General features: G+C 33.8%; 1 protein-coding gene across 1 annotated transcript in view; it reads left to right on the forward strand.

Moving 5' to 3' along the window:
- The window catches only part of LOC145998765 (zinc finger matrin-type protein 3-like), a 374,145-nt gene that overhangs the window by 199,033 nt on the left and 162,656 nt on the right, over nt 1–12,456 (forward strand). The window lies entirely within an intron of this gene.

Genomic DNA, 12,456 nt, shown 5'->3' on the forward strand with positions numbered 1-12,456 from the left:
TTGAAGTCTGTAACCCGACCTCGGAGTTGCAGTCTCTGAGCAGTCCAGGACCTTGTTACGGTCTTGTCTGCGTCTGTGGAAAAATTATGCCCTGGGTAAAGAGGCGCTCTCAGTTAGTTTCGCTGCTTCTTTTAAAGATGTTCAATGACAACAAGGTTACTAATATTGTGGCAATACGATATCCGTCGCTTAATGTGAAATGAGTCTCGCCAGATGTATGCTTTATAAATATCATGCTTTTGGGACTGTGTGCTTGTTTGATCAAATTTTTGGATGCTTCGGAATGTATGACTATTTTGCTCTCTTCAAAGTATGCAAGGGCCTCCCCAATGGCGCAGTGGTAGCGTTGTCGCCTTGTAATCTAGGTCCCGGGTTCGATACCCGGTGGAGGCACAAGTGGTTCGGATCCCACTCTAAACTGTAGGTTCAGTCCCGATTAGCCTTACTGTACATAAAGTGGACTTAAAAAAACAAATCAACAACAAAATCAACAACAAATCAAAGTATACAGAGAAAATTCCTCTGGTCTAAAACCCTTATCTCAAAGTTTAAAATGGAGTGTAAAGAGCCCCTTGAGAAAGGTTTAAAGTGCACAGGACATTCAAATATTTTTATAATGCTCATTACATTATTTATATAGCACCACCTACACCATTATGGACATTATGTATTAGAGTTTTATCAATCCCTAACCGTTGTTACAATTTACTAACGGAATTGCGTCAAGTCTTAGAAAACTTGTAAGTAATAATTCCCATATTCAATGGAAGCATTTTATGTACAAATACATTTATTTTTACTTCTTAAATACAATACATTTATTTTTACTTCTTAAATACAGAGTTTGTAAATTTAGAGATTTTTATCACTCATTATATTTACATGTTACGTAACAGCTTTGAGTTTTCATGTAGAGTAATCTGATTGATAGTTTCTTCATTGATTTTGTCTTTGCCACATGGCATTGAGCTACTGAGCTCTACAATTCACAACCATATTCAAGAATTAGACATACAATTGTGACATATAAAATCCTGAAAGTTCCCAATTTGTTAGAAGAAGTCCAATTGAAAATATACAAAACCTATAAACTTTTTAGCTTTTTAGGAAGTTTCTTTTTTGTGTCCATCATATGTGTGTACTGGTGTGTTTAAAAATGATATAATTATATTTCTGGCATGTGTGACATTTTTTATTATTAATATGTGACAGCATCTAGATTTTGGAATATATCTATCTTGTATTTTGAATCTAGGGAACAACCTTAGAATATTCATACTTGAAGAACCGATAAATTTTCAAACATTCTGTAGAAAGAGCCTTGACATACCTTCGTCTTCAAATAGCTGTTGCACATGATTGATTGATTGATTTGGTGTTTTAAGTCCACTTTATGCACAGTAAGGTTAATCGAGACTGAACCTAAAGTTTAAAGTGGGATCCGAACCTGTTGCATATGCGTCCATGCGTGTACAATATGTACCTTTCTCTAAATATGTATTTATTTATTTGTTGTTTTGGGTGGAGAACTTACGAAACAAGGCTTTTCTTCCACTTAACCCTCTTGAGATTTTACAAACTTATTTTAATACATAAGAATTTGAGACATAGGACAAGAACTAAACATTTAAATAAAAAATTATAAGAAAAAAGCATACGAATAAAAGTCACATATACTGTAAGAACAGTAAAAATATACGTAAAACATAAAACACACACGTAACAAAAATACTCATTATGTGTAGAAGTCTCAATGAGTGTTTGTAATGCAAGTCTGCATTGCATCTAAGGAGGCTTTCGTTTTATTGTATTTCGCTGTTTTCAGTACTGGTAAGTTAACTCCAGAAGGTGATTTTTTAATTTTGATTTAAATTGGTCATTTGGTAGGTCGTACCTCGCTCTGGTAGCAGTGACCGTGAAGAAATTTCAGTAAAATGTGGTCTTGTGGGAGGACATGGTCAGCAAAGAGTTGTTACGCGAACGGGTGGCAAAGGCGTACACTGCTAACTTCAGAACGATGAATGAATGAATTGAATTTGTGTGTAGCAAACTTATACAATTTTCACGATCGAAAAATACGAATGTATGACAAAATCCAATCTTCAGAGCAAAAATCATGAGCAGAACAGTCCTTTTTACTCTAAAACTCCACCATGCTGGGAGATATGACGTTATCTGTATATATATTTGTCCTGAGCAAATCATTCTAGTCAAGAAATGAATGAAAATTTACCATTCATAGATCATACTTGCAAGTGGGTCACATAAAGAAGATGATACGTTTGGCTAACTTTTTTCTTAGTGCAAACCTATACATGTACACTATTCTTGTAACTACCACGTAGATCGTTCGTTTTTGTCAAAACAGGGTTTTCTAGTCCAGTTCCTTCGAACATTTTTTGTTACTCATTAACTACAATTCATATTACGTATTTTTGTGTATTTTTTCAACTTTTAGTATTGTAAATGCCATTCTATGGTATAACTTATGCTGTATGTAACTGGACTGACTCTCTACAGTGTACTCAGATGTGTTTTTGTGTGTAAAGTATGTGCCATGTTTAAAACTTTGCTCTTGTACAAGTTTTCTGTGATCTAAGGTAACAAATCTGTATACGTGTTTTTAATAACCTTAAAAGTAAGTAGTATATTTCTTGCTAGTTGATTGTGTATTCTTGCAGAAGTTATTAACTCTCCTAAAGAAGTTGTTTCAGTGGGAAATTTAGGCTCCTTGCTGTCCTGTGTTAATTATTTGTGTTTGCAACCATATTATATCCGTTTCAAGTATTTGAATGCAAGTGTACCTAATGCAAATGCATACAATGGGAACCAATTTCAGTGTAACGTTGTGACTGTAATATTTGTTGGCAGCTATCTGTAACTGCCTCTAGCCAGAAAGTTTTACGCTTTCATATTTTGTCTCCATCTAGTCATTTTCACCCTCATCAGTATTATTATTCACCGCGCGATTGCAACGTTATAGTTTGGGAATACCGGGCAAAAAAAAAAATCAATTTCACCACAGCTGAAATCTCAATTATACTTTTGCGTTGTTTCAATTCTGTGCGGGTTTATTCCTATCAGGCTAATTGAATAAGATTATGTTACCTTCGAATGTGTAATACCACAAGGACATTAAAAGGCCTCCAAGGTTGCTTAGTGGTAAGGTTGTCGCCTTGTAATCAAGGGATCCAGGGTTCAATTCCCGTAGGTTGCACCAAGCACAGTGATTTGAATCCCACTCAAACTGTACACCCGTTCCCCATTAGTATATCTGAGCATAGAGTTGACTTAAAACAAACCTTTCGCATCACAAATATTTAGAAAATGAGCTTTGTAGCAAATAAAAATATTTTTGCAGTATATTTCAAAATTTAGATTGGATTTTTGTCTTGTTGTTTTAAAAGAATTGAGAATTCTCCTAATACTGTTTGATCCATTCTAAATTTTCTCGGTGGAAGAGAGCATAATATGTATTATGTAGAAACGTTGGTAGAACATTTTTAAGCTAATAAAATGTATTATTGATATTACTTTAGTACTGCTATGAACCATGAAAGAAGTATCATGTTTTGGTATTTGTATGTTTGTTTATAGCGTCGATTTTCTTCCACATTTGGCTATGGGGATGAATGTGATTAGATTAAATTGATTAAGGGGGATCACAAGCAAACATGCTGCCAGCAGTCAAACCTGGAACAATCAGTGGCAAAGATCGTGAGTCCTACACTTAACGCCCATGCTAAACAGAAAATACATTGTCTGAATTTCGCGCGTTTTATTTAAAAATTTGGCTTTCAGTATGATTCAGGTGAAGAGTTTTCAATCAACTGTTTATTTTCATCCTCGATATCTGAAACCTCAGGTATAGTGAATTGCATTATAACTGCACTGTTTTTTCTAAGGTTCATACCGACCAATTTGTTGGGTTCACTTGATTCAGAATATCCATTTATTTATCAAGTTTATCAGTGGGCACAGATCCCAGAATGCGTAGTGAACTCCTGCGCACGTGCACGACCTTGCAAAGGTGCGCATTGTAATCTTGCGCACGTGCATGACCTTGAAGAGCTGCGCGTTGGGGGGGGGGGGATGTTTTCAAGTATGGCTCGCATTAAAATGTACTGCTAATGAGATTGGTAGGAAAACAACCAACTATAACAGTTCGTTTCATAGTTTGCATACGGAAATACAATTGCTAAATGAAATAATAATCGTGCCGTTTCAAATGTTGTTTCGGCACAGTAAGTGTTTCCCTGAGCTACATCAATTTGACTTGCTGCAACCATAGTTATAATTAGACCTCGGATTTTAAGGTTCTAAAAGTGTGCTTTTAGGTTCCTAAAATAGGCTCTAAAATACTAAAATAGGCTCTAAAAATCCTAAAATAGGTCCTAAAAATCTTAAGTTAATCTCGAAAAATCCTGAAGTATGTTAAAAAAACTTAAATTAGTTCAAAATTCCTGAAAATGCTGATTAGGTATAGTCACCGGCAATGAAAATAGGTCACCTATATCCTGAAATACTCACTATCTTGCATAACGTAATGTGTGTTGCCTAACCCTACGGTGATGGCAGAACTTTGAAATTTGCTATTAAAATCCACTCTTCGCCGTATAGTTAGGTGTATATTTATAGCAACAATCTTTTTTCATGTTATTCACAGTCAAACTCCGCAATTTTGTCGGTGAGAATCATCTTATATGCTGAAAATAATCTTTCAAGAAAAACATAGTCAGTGGTGCAAACTTCAATGCTGAAATGTTAGTTTGGAAGGCGTGAATGCCACAAAGCACCGAAGTGATGCGAAAGTGAGCAAGACCACACAGATCAGACCATTTTGGATTGCACAGGTAACAGTGGCACCATACATTTTGCTTTGAAAAATAACCATGAACTTGGAGGAAGGGAAATCGACAGAGAGTACATTTCAGAACACGTTCGTCATTGAATTTTTTCTTGACCAAACAAAGCTAATACCTCTGTGTGACGTAAGAATCCTGTAAAACATTTAAAAATATATAAAAACCTAAAAAAAGGCTTGATATAGGCGCTTAAATCTAAAATAGGTTCTAACAAGCAAATTAGGTTTTTTAGGCATTGTAAAACTTCATTAGTTGTTGCATTTTTTAACGAAACACTGACATAACTTATTATTTCTTACATACCTGTAAAGAAAAAAAAGTTAAAAACCTAAATTCCGATGTCTAGTTATAATGTATAATCCGTGAAGAAATTACTGACAGAAGGAAGCCTTAATATTCTCACTGAAATGCGCCACTGTATCAGTTATAGTTTATTTAGAACTAAATAAACCTTATGTTGAATTGAGAAGTTAATCAACTATCAAATAAATAAATCCATCCTTGTGTAATATATAGTCGACAAACTGTTTTCAATGTGATATTCTGTATGTACTTACTAGTTTGCCTTTTCCCACTTTGTTTCGTCTATAAATGTGAAGTTTGAAAGTCTGCAGTGTTTAAGTAAATTCTCTCTTCTAAAGTCCCAAATAAATATTGAACTTCTTCTTGTAGAATTGTGTAAGTAATATATAATTGAATTTATTTTGTGATAATATGCAATTTAGTAATTTCGTAAATTTATGTATTGCACAATTATTTCCTTATTTTTGTTTTAAAGCTGTATTTATACTTTTAGATTGAACTAAGAAATGATCCTCGTACTAGATACACGCTCTCTCTAGAAAATAATATTATAAACGTTTTGTTAAATGTATGTGTGGTTGGCATTCATCACAGTTATCAAACATATAGCATTAACACAGTGTCGCTTTTACAATAAAAATGCTTACAATATATAAATGTGTAAACAATAAAAATTACTGCATTATTGTGATAGTTTTTTGAAGAATTGTCACAAGGCTTACTTAATTTATATATTCTGATTACAAAGCTTCTGAAACAAATGAAGTACATGTATCACAATATGAATACAGAAGCAACCATATGTACACTACACGAGCAATTCTTATGAAATCAAAAATGACTTGCAATACTAATTCAGTATAGTTTTTTATGCAAATAAACACTGACTAGAATTGCACATTTTTTAGCAAGGCAAAAATGTCTTCGATTTTTTTGCCTTGTGGTGTCGTTTTCCCGTGATATGCACCATTAAGTATTCTGTCCTATTTTCTGAAGATGTCCATCAGTACCGTGATAAATCACTTAATGTGTACATAAATATTTTAGTAAATATTTTATGTTCGTATGCGTGTGTGTGTAATTTAATTTATCATTATGTGGTGTGTGTGTGTAATTGGAAACAGTATTTTTTGCCATTCTAAACCAAAGTAAGGTGTAAGTGTATAATATTTGTAGTGTGTGTAACAAACAAAGATTTCAGAAACCAGTAATTCAATGAATGATCTCCTTTGTACTATCTAGTGATTAGAAAACTGTTACATAATATCCTAATCAGTGCTAGTGTTGTGCACAAACTAACATTAAACTTGTGCATAGTGTGATGATGGTATCCTCTTCACCTGGTCTCCAAATACTCTAAATACAGGGTGATCACAAATTATTGAGTGCGTTTCAATGATGAAAAGTAAAAGAACTCAAGAAATTATGCAACTGTATGGTGCATCAAACCTTCGTATTTCTGCCGTTATTGTTCCAGCGACTTCCGTTATATGTCACTCACTTTGGATACATCAATATGGTATTTCACAAACCATATATTCCCTCTTTAAAGCCCATCACGCATCGTCGTCTCGTGAACGGTCGCTATTTTTATATTGGCCACAGTTCACCATCTAGTGGCGGAGTCAGCAGTTGTAAAATATTCAGATGCTCTGTACATTTGGATAATTTATTTGGTTCTGTTACTATACATCGTTGAAATGAGAATAATTATTTGAATGTTAGTGTCAGTGGTTCTCTATGAACCTACAGTGTTATTGGGGCATTATTCGTTGTCTAGGCATAAGTCGTAGAAATATTAGACACTGGATAATGCCTAATTAACACCGCATTCTCTTCATTGAAATTTGCTGAATAATTTGTGACCAAACTGTATTTTGACAGCCAAGATGGAGTGAACAAAATGAATCATTTGTAATGATTTACCATTCACATTGAAAATTTCAAAGAGGATTTTTTTTGTGTGTGTGTTGCAAAATTGTTGTCGTATGTAATGTAATTCACACTAAAATTATGTCCTTCATCCGCACCATACACTCTACCTCAGCTCAGAAAAAAGGAAATTTAAAAGTTTCTCTTTTCCAGTTTAGTACTAGCGGAACATTGTTTTCTTCATTAGAGGAGTTAATGTAAATCTATAAATCCGTTCTTTGTAGTTTGCAATTAATCATCTGGAAGTTCTGTTTAATTTTGCAGCTTAATTAAATATTAAATGTTAAATTCCATTTTTTTAAAAAAAATACATAATTTTCTTTCATATTTTAACTTTGAAGGTTTTGTCGAATATTATTTTCTGTCAAGTTCATCTGCACTTGTTTTTAAGTATTTTGATTGAACAACAGCGTTAATTTCTAAATATAAATTAGCACTTAAAAGTGACTATGTGGAAAAGTGATTACCTTCTCCAAACTGTTGTAAAATTTCCAATACTTTCTTTTATTGTCCTCATGTTGAAATGCATCTACAAGTTTTGAAACGCAACTTGTCAGTGATTTCCAGGGCTTACTTTGACTATAATTTAAAATGATATCCTAGTACTACTTCTGACTCATTGTTTAGTAGACTCACTGACTAAAGTTATCAAGTCTCTCTAATTTTGAAAGGCTCTAGGCATGGGAATTTAGAATAATGAACTCGTTTTTGCTTGGGAACAGCTAAACAGACCTATCTTAATGTTTTACATTTGTCATATTCTTTGAAAACATTTTTGTGAGCGCTTTACCTTGTCTAGTCTTCCCAGGTGATTTTATATTCATTAAATTGTCTGCTTTAAAATATTGTCACTGCGTAGTTATTTACTAGTTTCGTAATACATGTGTGTGCCAATTTATGTGTGTAAATGTTATTTGAGAATTATTTGTCAGTTGCGCTTTGTTGTGCCAGTAATTGAATATGAATATTCTGGTGATACAATATGTGAATGTACTATGCAATGTAAGGCGCCTCAAGCTTGGGTGCAATTGAATGAGGATGCTGCATACCAAAACTGTGAAAGATTGGTGATACGTCCTCGAGTTTCGTTGAATTAAAACATCGTTAGCATAATTGTTGCTTTTTTATTGACAAATACCTGCAAATGTTAGAGATGAGGGATTTAGGAGTGCTTCATAAAATGTATTACAACCTTTCCAAGAACCTGCCTCTCTTGTGGAGCGAAAAATACCTGAAGAAAGATTTGTGTCCACCTTGAAGTACTTTTACCTTTCTATATTATTGTTAAGGTTTTAATTTTGCAGCTTAATTAATGCTGTACTTGGGGATATATGAGGACAGCAATGTTGTTATTTCGATCTCTGGCCCATTTCATTTTACATGCCCCTGACTACAGTTAAAGGGGCCGTTCGAAAGACTTGGACGTTGTGCAATCCAGTAACGATCCGCCAGTTCACTGTCTGTAATAAGACTAATCTACCATCTTCAATCCTTGCTTCGTACCTCTTCCGATTTCCTTGCGGAATTTCCGGACTTTTTTCTTACGGGACCAACGTCAGCCGCCTCGAATTCCTTATCTTGCATAGCTTGCTTGTGGAACTTTGGTTCTCTCGGTCTCATCATTTATGACGATATAAACCAATCAAACCAAGAATAACTGTCTGATGAAGTGAGCGTGTGTTCTCCCAAAACATTGCATCAAAAATTGTGTTTATGTGCTTGTCAGAACTGTAAACTACAGGAGAAATAATGCTACAGCCTACTTTGGGCCTTCACCTTCTTCAGTCTTCCCCTCCATTCTTCTATCTCTTCTTTCAAATTATCTATTCTTAGGATTTCTTTTCCTCCTTCCCGTATGCTGTCTTCCCATCTGAGTCGTGTACTCCCAACAGTCTCTCTATGACTTTTCCTGCGATCCTTCTGTGTACGTTCGGATTATGTATACTGCCCATTCTAATTTCCTAATTTTGAAATCTGATGCTACATCTTAAAGTTCCATATCGCATCTTATTCTCAATTCATTTCCATCTTTTATTTTTTCCATTTTTTATTTTTATCTCAAATGCGTTTCATTTACGAGTATTTTCATTACTTCGTGTTTCTGTCCAACTTCACATCTGTATATCAACACTGGTTTCACCATTGTTTTGTACAATCCAAGTTTTACATTTCTGTATAACTATATGTAAACTAAATATGTCTAGTAAGCTATAGTTATTAATGTATTTATTATTACTTTTAATGTGCCTAGGTATGTAAAGTGGACCACCTTCTCCAGATTTAATTGGAATTCTTTTCCCTTTCTTTTTCTAGATAGTAGCACCACTTTTTATGCACCTTCTGCTGCGTTACTTTTGTTATGTCCTACTATGGTTAATGTAACTTCTTCTCTCACAATTCAAGTTATTGTGATTGTTTCGTATTTATTATACGCAACCTTTTTTTCACCCTAGCTTTGTCGTATCGAAGATGCTGGATAATTAGCCATGTTTCGTAAAAGCGCACTTAACCATGCAAAACATTATATCAGGTTTTCACAAGTGCTAGTTAATCCTACAGGTTTCAGACCCGTTCGAAACAGTCTTAATGGAAAAGTAATAGAATAAATTCTTAGGTATATCTTTAATCTTCTTTTCTGCTTATAATACTTCATATCGATGTCATTAATAGCTCAATCTGTCCATTCTGTTTTAAATTTGAATATACGAGTTAGTATGTTGTTTCAGAAGTATTTAGGCTCAAGACTTATCTATAACTAACTAACTAACACTCTAGAGTTCTTAAACCCGAATGGGGCATCCCCGATGGCGCAGTGGTAGCGTCGTCGCCTTGCAATCAAGGGGTCCTGGGTTCGATACCTGGTGGAGGCACAAGTGGTTCAGATCCCACTTTAAACTGTAGGTCCAGTCCCGATTAGCCTTCCTGTGCAAAAAGTGGACTTAAAACACCAAATCAATCAATTAAACTCGAATGTTCATGGCTGCAGCAACACAGGCCTTCCATCTGTCTCTATCCTGAGCAAGATCTATATACTCTTCTCCATCCCTCCCGATATCCTTTAGGTCCATCTGAACGTTATCCCTTCATCTTCGTCTTGGCCTTCCTACAGGTCTTTTACCATCAGGTTTCCCAACAAGAATCCTGTAAACTCCTCTTTCCTCTCCCATTCGTGCCACATGGCCTGCCCACCTAAGTCTTCTTGATTTAATTATTCTAATAATATCTGGACATGAATACAAATTATGTAGTTCTAAATTATGTAACCTTCTCCACTCACCTGTCTCCTCATCCCTTCTAGGTCCAAAGATTTTCCTAAGGATCTTATTTTCAAATACTCTCAATTTATGTTCCTCTTTCAATGTAAGGGACCAAGTTTCGCATCCATATAATACTACAGGCAAAATTACGGTTTTGTATATTTTAACTTTTAGTTTCTTAGATATTAAACGAGAAGACAATAGTTTATGAAGAGAGAAGTAACATGCATTTCCTGAATTAAGCCTACTTTTTATTTCCTCTTTAATATAATTTTCACTTGTTAATATTACTCCTAAGTACTTGAATTTGGAAACTGGTTCAAACGAGTTGTTATCAATAATTAGATTTTGATTATTACCTACCACTTGGTTTCGGCCTGTAAGCATATATTTTGTTTTCTCTTTGTTAACTTCCAAACCTATCTCTTTAGCAGTTTTGAAAAATATTTTAGCATTATTCTTAATTGTATTTATATCATCCCCTAATAAGTCTACATATGCTAACAACTGAGTCACACCATTTAATTTTAGTCCTTCGTTAGTTTTTTTTACCTTCCTAACAGCATATTCTAAGGCAAAATTAAAGAGCAATGGAGATAATGCATCTCCTTGTTTTAACCCATCATGAATTGTACATTTGTCAGACACATTAATACCCACAAGAATTTTACTTTCTGTTTCACTGGTGCATATTTTTATCATACTAACAAGCTTCTTAGGTATTCCAAACTCTACTAATATATTATATAATTTATCTCTTTTGACCGAATCATATGCTTTTTTGAAATCAATGAATAGCTGATGGACATTTTGATTATATTCCCACTTTTTTTCAAGTGTCTGTCTCATGTGAAAAATTTGATCTGTACTTGATCTGTTACGTTTAAATCCACATTGATAATCAACTATAATTTCATTAGCATATGGGGTAAGTCTTGTTAAAAGAATGTTAGATAATATTTTATATGTTGTTGAGAGTAGAGAAATCCAAGGTAATGATTGCAGTTCATTTTATCACCTTTTTTAAACACAGGAACAATTATGGATTCTTTCCACTGTTGAGGGATTTCTTCTTTATTCCATATTAAACAAATTAATTTATGAATTTGACATATTAAAGAATTTCCACCATATTTAATTAACTCAGCTGGTATTAAATCTATGCCAGGTGCTTTTGTTATTCTTTAGCCTTTTAATACCATCTTTAACTTCAGTCAAGTTAGGTTCTGGAACTAAATTTTCTGCTGTGTGTACTTCATTTACTTCTGATTTATCTCCTACATGAACATTTAAAAGGTCATTAAAGTAGTTCTTCCATCTATTTAGAATATCGCTTGGGTCAGCTAGAAAATCACCGTCTTTATCTTTTATCAAGTTTACTTTAGGTTGCCACCCCTTTCTAAATTCATTTACACCTTTATATAAATCTCTGATATTTTTATATTTGCTGTTTGTTTCAATTTCGTTAGTTTTGCTTTTCAAGTAATCTCTTTTTTTACTTCTAAACGTGCGGTTAACTTCTCGCTTTATTCTATTATAATTGCTTAGATTTGTATCATCAGAGTTATTTAACCACCTAAGTCTAGCCTGATCTCTTATTTCTATTAGATTATGACATTCATTATCAAACCATGGCTTACTTTTTCTTGGTTTAAGGTATCCTATAGTTTCTTTAGCTGCTGATTCTATTGCATTACGTATGTGCTCCCAATTATTATTTACGTCGGTTTCATTTATATTTTCATCATCATTTAAATCCTGCAAAACATCGAATCTATTGGACAGTTTAATTTGGTAATCTTTCTTAATTCTTTCATCAGCAAATTTTCCTGTATTAAATTTTATAACTTTCAGATTTTGTTGCTTATGATTTATCACTGCGAGTCTTTCTCTTAATTTATCAATTACTAAATAATGGTCACTGGCACAGTCAGCATCTCTATGTGAATGAACGTTAATTATACTAGTATGCCTTCTCTTATCAATGAGAATATGATCTATTTTATTATGAGTTTTACCATTTGGACAAGACCAGGTATATTTATGGATATCTTTATGTTTAAAAGTGGTACTTTTCACAATTAAATTCTTTGAGGTTG

This window comes from Lepisma saccharinum, chromosome 14 (genome assembly GCF_977018435.1).
Source record: "Lepisma saccharinum chromosome 14, izLepSacc3.1, whole genome shotgun sequence".
Taxonomy (NCBI): Eukaryota; Metazoa; Arthropoda; class Insecta; order Zygentoma; family Lepismatidae; genus Lepisma; species Lepisma saccharinum.